This window comes from Serinus canaria, chromosome 10 (assembly GCF_022539315.1).
Source record: "Serinus canaria isolate serCan28SL12 chromosome 10, serCan2020, whole genome shotgun sequence".
In the NCBI taxonomy this organism is placed as follows: Eukaryota; Metazoa; Chordata; class Aves; order Passeriformes; family Fringillidae; genus Serinus; species Serinus canaria.
In genome coordinates, this window is record NC_066324.1 from 11,338,512 (window position 1) to 11,348,844 (window position 10,333).

Genomic DNA, 10,333 nt, shown 5'->3' on the forward strand with positions numbered 1-10,333 from the left:
CTGTCTTAACAGAAATTGCTTTCTGTTTACTTCCAGTCACTGTCTGACTTTGCAGCCCTTCAGCTTCAGGGCATATTTGCAACAAATTTTTACCCTATTTTTCATCAACATGGGTGTTCTCATTTTTAGAGGAAATGTTTAATCCTTTCTTGAATCCTGCTAAGCTTTTTGATACAATGATATGCTACAGCAGTGAATACCAATCCACCAATCCTTATCTTCTTTGCAGTATCATTTTTAGAATAGCTCATCAGAACTGAACACAAGATTTAAAACTGTGGTAGGCAATTGATTCCAAATACAGAACTGCAGTGTTTTCAAATTTATTTTCCAATCCCTCATTCTCTAAGTTTATCCAATGTTATGAACTTTCCTGACCACCATGTTCTGCTTCATAGACACATCTATTTAACCTTTCCACGAGGCTTCCCCCCGCTCCAAGTGATTACAGGTAATTACATGCCTGTAATCTCTATGAGCAGTTGAAACTACTTTAATGTGCAAAATTTTGCCTTGGTCAATAGCACATTTTACTTTCTATTATGCTGACCACTAGCTGAGCTTTAAGCCATGCAATCTCCTTCAGTCTTCAGATTCTCAAATAAAAGCATAATCTGAAAATTCATTATTTTTGCCCATTTTTCCCACAATACAAGAAACTTTGACCCACCTAGGAAAATATTATGCATGAATATCAAAGCAGGTTAAAGAGCAAGGAATTGGAAAATAATTTGGTTGCTAAGCTTCAGAGGTCATATTTAACTTGAACAACATTGCACAATAATCAGAAGACCTAATTATTGCTCAAAAAAATTTAGTGTTCATTAGTATGCACATAGACAGAAGTCCTCCTTTTACCTCTAAAAACATGAGATGTGAGTCCAAATGAAATCCAGATCCATTAAATCTGTACGGTCATTTACATCATAATTACTTTTACTTTTATTAAAAGGCAGTGATATAAATCGAAAAGTACTAATGTAATCCTTGTCTGGCGTAGGAATATCCAGCAGAAAAATTCCCTCAATACCCCAATTTTACCCCACGGAGGTTTCTGAAGTGTCCCTATCCCATAACTTAAGGTCATAGGATTAATGGGATCTGAACCAGCACTGAAGCATAGGTGAACCTTTCCAGCTGCTTGGGCAGCAGCTGAAGCATTTTTGTAAATTCAAAAATTCACTTGAAATGTCTGTTAAAAAACCTGCCCTCCAAGAAAGTTTTAATATTTGATGTTATATTTTAAGAAAACATCAGTCAATAATTTATTTCTTTTTATAAGTCATTCCCTGTGTTAGCAGTAACACATACTTTGAGCAGGAAATCTCCCCGAATAGAACAGCTTGGCATAGGCTGTCTCATCCCAAGAAAAACTTAAATGTTATCTAGGACAAGACTGCATCATCATAACCTCAACATTCTGAAAGTAGAGTATGTTATGGTAGATGACTCAATTACTTTCCTCTTCATTACAAGCACTTCTGCTATAACAGTTTTACCCCAAGAAGCCACCAGATTTTCTGTACTGAACCACATTCCCATTACTATTTTAGAGGCAGATGCAAAAGCTACAAGAAGCAAAGCTCCTGGATGATTCTATAATCAATTTTAAATGTATATTAAACTCCTCTATGTTGATACTTCATACTTTTAGCAGTGTATATAGAGATGTAGTAAGCCAAAAGGGATTGGAATAAATTCTCAATTTTCCTCTGAGAATTCTGAAGAGTGAAGAAAAACCAGCTTTTGAAGATTGTGTTTTTAGACTGCACTGCAAGCAAGTACTGAACCTCAGAAATGTTCTAGGGATTATAGTTTGGAAGCTTAGAAAATTACTTAGAACATATTTTCCACTGAAAGCATTCTATCTGTGATGGGAGTCTTTTGAACCAGGCTGCTAATTTAAACCATCAGCCATATTGTCACGTTCCTGTGGGCTTTTCAGGGTGGATTCAAGCTCACTGAGTCATGACTCTCATCGCTGTCTTATCTTGCAGTATCAGATCACTATGCATGTTGTCTGTGTGTCAATGGCCAACTTTCCAAAATAACAATGCAGAACAAAGTTGAGATTAATCTTGGGTAGGACTGCAAAACTCCAAATGGACATAATCAAATTACTGCCATATCCTGCCCCACCACTCATTTTCAGCTGATCTGATAACTGTATCTGATAAATAGAAGAACCTAATGCTGCCATAGGGTCCTCATTAAAAAAAAAAAAATCCAATTCACTGTTGTTTACCCTACCACCACCCAGAGGATCAAATTTATGTCCCCACCTTCAGCTGTGAGATATCAAAAGCAGAGGCAGAAAAGCTTCAGTGTTTTTGCAGATGATCTTGTGTTCATATTTCCTTTAAATTTTCCGCTTTGAACAAGAATCACGTGTTGGTTCACACGAGTGTATCAATCTGCCTGTCCTTATTGATACTACTTTTAGCTTCCACTCAGTCTTTGCCCATTTCTACCTTTTCAGCTAGTGGAAACTGTTGCACACACTGGTGGAAACTGATCTCAAATAGTCACACCACCTTAGAGCAAGTCACAGTAATACAGCACTGCTTTACTACTTCAGCTGTTCAGAGAGAAAAAAAGTACAATTTTGAAAGCATCTTCAGGCACAAACTCATGCAGAAACTCATTAGAACTTCTCTACTCATCATAAGAATTCTGATTAAGCTGGAAAACATAAAATGCTTCAGGCCAAACAAGCAAGTGTGTCATTGTATATAGATCTCTTATGTAATTCTTGTAAATCATCTTCCAGAAGATGGCTTTAAATGCTGAAGCGTAATTAGGATAATTACTGCTTTACAAGTAGAAGGAAGTTGTATCCAAAAGGGACAAACGAGCCAGTTTGAAGAGATGGAGGAGGAATATGAAAGAAAACACATCATCCCAAATTCTGGTGTTGAAAAGATTCAGAATTAATTTCAGACTATTTAAAGGGTTTGCTTCATGTTGGAAATATTTCATTTTAGTGACAATATTCCCTACAGGGCTAAGAGATCCTTTTAAAAATATGCTTGGCTCCCTGAGAGTCCTGTTAGATATCTTAAAAATTGAAGCATTCAGTACAGAGATGAAATGGGGTAAAAAGCTGCAATTCAGTCTGACCCTCTGAAAAAAAACAGGGTTGAAAAAAATGACTGGAAATGGGACATTATCACAATATAATTAAAAGGAATGATTTGCAGTAAGTACCAGATGATGAGAAGCCATAATATAGACCCCTGACATGATATACGGTGAGATTGCTGCACCCTTCCCAGAAACTGCAAACTTCAGGAAGTTTAAAAAAACCCAAACTTGACAACAACAACAAAACCCCCAAAAACCAAGGACATGACACCCCCCAACTCCCACCCCAAGCACTGTGCTAAAAAAGCAAATATGGAAATGAAAACACTTAGAAGCCCAAGACTCACTCAGCAACTTGCCTCCTTTCTCAGGGTTGATCCTAACAGATGCATCAGCTGGAAGCAGGTCCCCTACAGCTTTATAAATTATTCTGTGAATTTGAAGATTAGTACAAAGTAATAAACAGGGGGAAGGAGCATAGGGACTGCACCCCAGGGGAAAAGAAGTATTTTTGAACTCAGCTAGCCTGGGGGTTTTGACAAAGCTCAGATATATTCTGCAGCCCAATTTATGTACCAGGATATCACAATCTTTTGAGATTCTTTAATAGCTGCATCAGTGGTAATTTTATGCTAATCTCTTACTGTGCACATCCATGATCATTAAGACTTCTGGAGATTGGATAGCTGTAATTTGTTAAATACAGAGTTAATGGAAAATATCTGATAAATTTAAATATTAACTTTGTATTTGTTTCCTGTACAGCTGTACACAATAGGAAATTATCTGGCTGCATTAACGTGCTCTGTTTTTGCATGATTGTTTTTGTTAACTAATACATGGCAATATAAAAGCAGAGCTTTTTCAGAGAATACAGTTATTTAGATGAGGAGTCCTGCTTCTTCCTAGATCTGTATTGCAATAACAAAACTGCAATATAATCTGCAACACTAAAATACTTTTGCCTCCTGGGTTTACCTGAACCTTATGAAATCACAATTTAATTTGTGCAATTACTCCAGATTAGTCCCACCTCCTGGAATTATTTTTAAATCTGTTGCCCATAACAAAGCTTTCATGGTGATCAAACTGAAAAACCTGTTGTTTCTTGGCTTTGCCGATAAATTTACTCTTATTGCCAAAGATAAATGGCCCAAAGCAATCAAAACCACATTAAATAAAATTATGGATGTGCATCATTTGTTCTTTAATCAAAGTAAATGCAGCCTTCAAAGATTACATACTCATGTGGTAGTTAGTTTTATAGAAGTAGCCTTTATGTTTCCACAACACCAGTATATGTCTGCCTTTCTTGGAAGCTAAAATATAGCTCTGCTTCCACAGAAAGAATTTTTTTTTTCTGATCTAGATTCATTTCTGCTTAGAAATGTGTGCTCTGGAAGTAAATAAAATAATTACATTGAAAAATATTGTTTTGCTACTTCTGTAATTCCATTCACATGCTGGGGACCTGAGGGATAGCTCTGATTTAGTTTTATCCCTCACGGTTCAAGGCACAGGACTCTCTTTTCACTGTTCACTGCTCAACCAATTCTGCCCATGAACCAATTCCAACAGTATTTATCAACATTATTTAGCTGAAAATCTTAATGTAGGATTCATTGCAGTGCATCTCTCAGGACAAACACAAGAGCACGAACTAACACAAGTTTCCAACTGCAGCTTAGTTTGATTGTATGGTTACACACCACAGAGTTGGTCTGGAGGGTTTGGAGCCTGAACCCCACACAGTCCCCACACGGATCCCAGCCTGAGCCCTGCCACACTGCCACCACAGCGCACCTGGGTGGGCAGGATGTCACCCAGTGTCCCCTGCAGGTCACAGGCAGCTCTGAAAGGGTTTTGTCACCTTGGGTGGGAGCTCCTGTTGTGCAGACTCCTCACTGGTCCCACCTCACCCCCTATATGCTCACTTGTGTTGGCAAGAGTAGCTGCCACAAGCCTAGAGGCTCCAGCATCCCCATCCCCTTCTGTTCCCACAGAGACATGCAGCATGACAAGCAGCAGTGCCCCAGAATGTTAAAAACCACCCTAAAAATTGTGTAGAGTGAGACCTTAGAGAACTCAGAAGAAAAAAAAAGGTTTCTATCAATGTGTTTGTTTGCTCATGACTTGTGAACCTTGATTACGTGACTACAGTGTCTTCCATTTCTTACTATTTACAAGATTTCTCATTACTACCTAGGGGGAAAAAACCAAACCATGTTTTAGTATTTTCAGTTTCCTCTCCTTTTCTCATTGTTCATCCTCTTTATAATTTACTATGTTCATGTCTGTTAATAGAAAAATGAAGGTATTAAAAAAAACCTCTGTAAGGATAACTGGTATTCCAGGTTTATAGGTTGTACATCATGACAGTTTGTGTAGGTATTTACTCATCTTTTAAACAAAAGGGACTGTTTCCTTTCAAAAGTCTTGCATTTTCATAATATAACATCACAGCAATATATCATTCTGTTCTAAAAGAACATTATCACTAAAATATTGCATACAGCTGTGGATTTCATATGTTGCTGTAAACTATAGAGATACATAAATGGTTTTATACTTAAGATTTTTCTCTCAGATTATTTTTTATTCACTATCTCAAGTTCCAATTAATTACACGTAAGTACTACATGGCTGTGCAGCTACTGGGCTTCCTGTGTTATAAAACCAGCCCTGCCTGTTTTCATGTGTCCTGCCCCTTGCCAATACATACATCATATATATAGTATAACCAGGTAACAAGGTGATCTCACCCCTGCCCATAACTGCACCCCCACCTCCCTCCCCCATGCACCCACTGCTAGATCTGGAAATGAAATAAAACCAGGGAAATCAAATTAGTCTCATCCAGTCTCATCAGATTTTGCAGACCCACAGGGCCCTCAGTTACTGGAGCTGCTGCTTCACCTCCAGTTGCCTTCAATGCCAATAAAGGCATGAACTGAGATGAAAGAGCTCTACAGGTGATTCTGAGAGGCAAAGCAGCTGCCAACAGCTGCTCAGAGAGGCCTGAGTCTGTGGTACATGCCCAGGAACACCTGTGCACAACAGCCTCCCTCTGCCCAACTCACAAACAGAGGAGTGAAAAATACATCTGGGGCAGGGGAGACTTGCTGAACAGGAAATATTTGCACACATTCCTTCCTCAGTGAAAAACCTTTCACTCCACATTGGCATTACTGTACAAACCAACACTGTGAACACGATTTTGAGACTTTTGCATTTAGAGTACCATGAGAACCAACCAACAGTATTGCCCTGAGTTAATTTCATCCTTTAAAACTTTAATACTCCAGAGGCCAGAAGTGACTGGTATGTTTGCAAGGACAGTGCTTTTCTACAGTTTTAGATAAATGTGTCAGTGTTTCTGAACACTGTAGTGCCAGGCCCATAACATTTTTTGTTGGTTGGGTCCCTGCTGCTTGGCTGGACACAGCCAGCTGATAAATGGGTGAGGAGAATGCTCACAACTGGGCTCTTTCTGGACTATGTATCTTTGCTGGAACTAAACTTCATCTCTTTCCCTGCATAAAGGACCTATATAAAGAGAAAAACAAATCATGATTCCTTTGAAAGGAAAAATAAAAACCCAAAAAAGTTTTTTTTTTTAAATCTCGCTTAGATCAGGCAATTTCCACATGATGGTTTCTTCAATGCCTGAATTCCTAGATGGATTTCTGCTGGGCATTCTCTAAACTCTCTCACTTTTAATAGGTCATCCATAATTTTTCCCATGACAGCTGCATACATATAGATGCATTATGGTACTAAGGTATACTTCAACTGTTTTGGTAGAATTTAGTATTTCATCACTCTCCCAGCTGCTCAGTGACACACTCAGGTTTTTTTCTGCCTCCCTTTCATGACATCTGTTCCTTCCTTGCAGGTAGCCTTTCTGAATTATAGGCTATTTGAAGTGTTCACTCAGTCCTAAAATCCCTTTCTTGTTTTAGTCAGTCTTCAGAATTGCTTCCTTCAGGAGCAGGAGAGGTGATTATTCAGTGAGCCTGCCTTTATATTTGCCCCTTGCTTTTTAAGCATCTAGAACAAAATAGCCAAGTGTACAAAAAATCTAGTTACAAAGTTTTGAACTTGTCCTGTGATAAATCTCTCCCAGGGTGAAGGATGCTCACACATAGCTGGAAAACATTTACCCTTAAAAATGCAAAAATCTAAAACAACTAGTGATTGTTAAGATAGGTCACATACTACATTATATTTAATGAATAGAGAAATAAAAGTCTTTGATAAAGATAACAAGATCTGCACAATGATTCTGTAAAGCTTTTTTGAAGATCCAAGAATCTTTTCTTGGTAACATACATACAAATGGGAACACTTACTCAAATAAACAGTTATTTATAGGCACAAATATTTAAAAGTACAGGCCATAATGAATAGAATCAACATGATTTTATTTAAATTTTGTAGCAATGTAAGCCTCTGTTAGCTTCAATTTTATCTATTTTCATCTTGCAGACAGCTTTTCAATTTGCCTAAGTACCATGATTTAGAATTTCTAATACATAAGCAACAGTTGTTTTTAAGCACAGACCTAATCGACTTTCACAAAAATCTCCTCAAGTCACCACCAGTATTTATGTCTCAAGTGTTCAGTGTACTTTCCTCTCTTTTGTAAACAAATTGAAAACTGTCTTTCAATTTGAAGATGAATATATTTCCCTCGAAAAGTTCAACATAACAACATACTTATTAGGAGTAAAGCAATCTACAGCAATAACAGAAATTTTCAAAAGAGAACACAAAAATAATGATAAAATTAACAGCAAAGTAAAATAGCCTGCCCTTAGTGCATTTGGGAAAAGACTCAGGAACAGCCCAGAGAAAGTCAGTAACTCCTCACATCATCTTTATGAGCACGAAGAATTAGCTTAGCTCCAGCTGAACAATGACCTCTCCACTCTAAGCACTCCTCCACAAGTTTCACTTTTTAACATCAAAGAAGTTACAAGGCTGCATTTAAAGAAAGCATTCACTTAACAACTCAGATCTGAAGTGCAGTCCACTACTGCAGTCTTCAGCCAACACAGGCAGCATTAGTACTAAAACCTGAGTCTTTGATAGAAGAGGGGCAAAAACCCACCACTAAACAGAAAACCCAGATGAAATATTTCTTCGCAGTCAGAAGGTAAAGATGGCAAATGAAGCAGAACATGTAACTTATGTGAGGTTTAAGCTAAGACTCCAATAAAAGGGAAGAAATTGAAATTTTCTGTAGAATCTCATAGGTATACAAAATTAAAGTATACCCAAATAGTCAAAGTTAGGAAGAAAAATGAAGTCAAGCTCTAAAATAAAATTTACTGAGGATGGAAAATACTTCAACATTCAAAATTCAATAAGGAGTCCAAAACTCTATAAAAAAAGATGGTTTTACATATAGATAGCAATACTGAAAAGTACCCACCAAGCACCTTTTATTAGGTAATTGCTCTTAAGCCTCCTCTGTTCCTCTGCAAACACTGGTCTGTATTTGTAAGGTCTATATATATTTACTTCATTTTTCCAGTGTTGCCATCAAGAATGGCAGGTCAGCATACAAAGCTTTTTATTGACTTTATACCTACTGGAGAGTGTAGCATAATATTTTGAATACCACATATGGAAAATTGTTTTGCCAGTCCTTGCAAATGAACGAAACCTGTTTAAATGTCTTCATTAAAGTAATGGGTGGAAATGACTAATTAGTCCTAAAAAAAAAGTCAGGAAAACAACTTTTGACTTGTCAATGCAGCCATTCATATTTAAAACCCCTGTAGAGTGACATTTCAAAAACTATTATTTTCTATTATTTTATTTTGTGAGGCTCAACAGCAATAATTCAGTCAGCACAGTCCCTTTCTCATTAACACTCCTCAGTACAGCACAGTCCCCATGTCACAGGATGAAAGAGAAACTGTGCCACCTCTCAGGGCCCTAATTAACCCAGCCAGCAGAGCTCCTTCACTAAACCCACACTGAATTAGGTCACAAACTGGACTCCAGGACACTTCCCCCGACAATTCATGATACCTAAACATGATCAAAAGTTTCCAAAGATGTTAAATGTAATCACTGGTTTTGGGTCTAATCTGCTTAAAATAAAAACTGGAAAACTGCCAAAGGCTGAATAGAAAGAAAAAAAAAAAAAAGAAAAAACAAGCACAGCTTATTTCATTTTTACCTTACTGCACAGCTGCCAAGTAAATTTAATAAGTCTTTGTTTTATGAAGAATCCTAAAACCAGTCCAAAACCAATTTTATACAGCCAAAAGGTACTAAATAAATATACTTTCACTATAATACACAACTCCTTTTTTTTCGGTCCCATAAAAGCAGCTCCAATTTCACATTTCATTTTTTTTTTTGGTGTGTGTTAACATGTAACTTGTCCCCAAATTGGAAGGACTCTGACAAAATACCCATTATTTTCTTAATATCCAAAATGTTTCTCAGTTGCCCCTCTTTCATAGTTATCTGTGTAACTACTTCCAGCTTATGCACAACGTTGACTTCTCTTCTGTTCCAAATATTCCCTTTCCTATTTTTCTTCAGGTCTATTTCTGTGAACTTCTGGTTTTCTCCAGGCTCTGCTCCTAACCACAGCTCTCTCTTAATTCCCTGCAGAAGAAAGGCCTGGTTTGCCAACCTACAGGCACAGCTCCTCCACAACATTTGCTTTCTCTATATTATGTCCTGCTGTGGGCATTCCTGGCAGGAAAGAACTGACCAAATTGACATCTTTTACTATAAATGTTTTTATCCCTCAGCTCTGACATCTTCCCAGTTGAAATATTCTTGTTCTCTGCCCTGGCAGAATTTGGATTTTTGTAATCCTAGACTTCTTTATGCTAGTTCTTTTTGGTTTGAACCATTTCCTCCTTTTTTTCGTGACTTTTTTTTTTCCTGTGAATCAAATGATTTCTTCAGACAATATTTGCCTAGAAGCTGACTTTCTTTATGTCATTCTTTGTTGCCTTTCATCTCTTCAGCATCAACTTACATCAAAATGTAAGTTTTTTATCACTTTTCATACTTTATCCCCTGTTTGCTCCAGTAACTCTTCCTCCTCAATTTCACTGCCATCCCCATGTCACATCTGTCCTGCTCTTTTGCCTTCTAACACATGCAGCTCTTCCTGGAAGGATAACCTAATTCCTAGAAAAAGCTCAGCAGCAGCCAATATTCCAGCTTCCCTTTCACCCTCAGATCCAGCTTAAAAGCACTGATCAGACTCTGC